The sequence below is a fragment of the Panthera pardus genome, unplaced genomic scaffold (genome assembly GCF_024362965.1).
Source record: "Panthera pardus isolate Hobbes unplaced genomic scaffold, ASM2436296v1 HiC_scaffold_3, whole genome shotgun sequence".
Lineage (NCBI taxonomy): Eukaryota > Metazoa > Chordata > Mammalia > Carnivora > Felidae > Panthera > Panthera pardus.
Genome location: NW_026526876.1, coordinates 42,171,828 through 42,172,605, shown reverse-complemented (window position 1 = coordinate 42,172,605; position 778 = coordinate 42,171,828). Strand labels below are relative to the sequence as shown.

Genomic DNA, 778 nt, shown 5'->3' with positions numbered 1-778 from the left:
CTTGCTCAAGTGTAGAAATAATTGCTTTCACCAGCCATTTCCCCATTATCCTCCATTCTTTTTTTTTTTTCAAGTTTTTTCTTTGAGTACAGTTGAAACACAATGTTACATTAGTTTCAGGTGTACAAAGTGATTTAGCATCTCTATACATTTATACATTACCCTATGCTCACCACAAGTATAGCGACCTTGTGCCACCATGCAGTGTTATTACAATACCATTGACGTATTCCATACACTGTGCTTTTTATTCCTGTGATGTACTCATTCCATAACTGGAAGCCTGTATCTCCCCCAAATATGGAACACTCTATGAATTTGCATGTCATTCTTGGGCAGGGGCCATGCTAATCTTCTCTGTATTGATTCTGTTTTAGTATATGTGCTGCCAAAGGAATACCTTTCATATACCTCTTGTCTTTATCATATTCCCCTGTTTTATGATCACCTCATATGTAAATGCTCAGTAAACATATATCAAATATGTGAATGAATGAGTGAATGAATGAAAGGATTGACCTTGTTGCCCCAATACCAAGATGGCATAACCTTTTCCCTGGAGGAGTCACAGTGGAGTATTACAAATAGAAAAGGGGCACCTGTGTGGCTCAGTTGATTAAGCCTCTGTCTCTGGCTCAGGTCATGATTTCACAGTTCATGAGTTCATGCCCTGGGTCAGGCTCTGTGCTGACAGCTCAGAGCCTAGAGCCTGCTTTGGATTCTATGTCTCCTCCTCTCTCTGCCCCTGCCCTGCTTGTACTCTGTCTCTGTCTCTGTC

General features: G+C 41.0%; 1 non-coding gene across 1 annotated transcript; it reads right to left on the bottom strand.

Moving 5' to 3' along the window:
- Nucleotides 1–294: 294 nt before the first annotated feature.
- Nucleotides 295–400, bottom strand: LOC128774416 (U6 spliceosomal RNA). The gene has a single exon (XR_008418984.1). It is a non-coding gene; the product is annotated as a U6 spliceosomal RNA (small nuclear RNA).
- Between the last annotated feature and the right edge of the window lie 378 nt (nucleotides 401–778).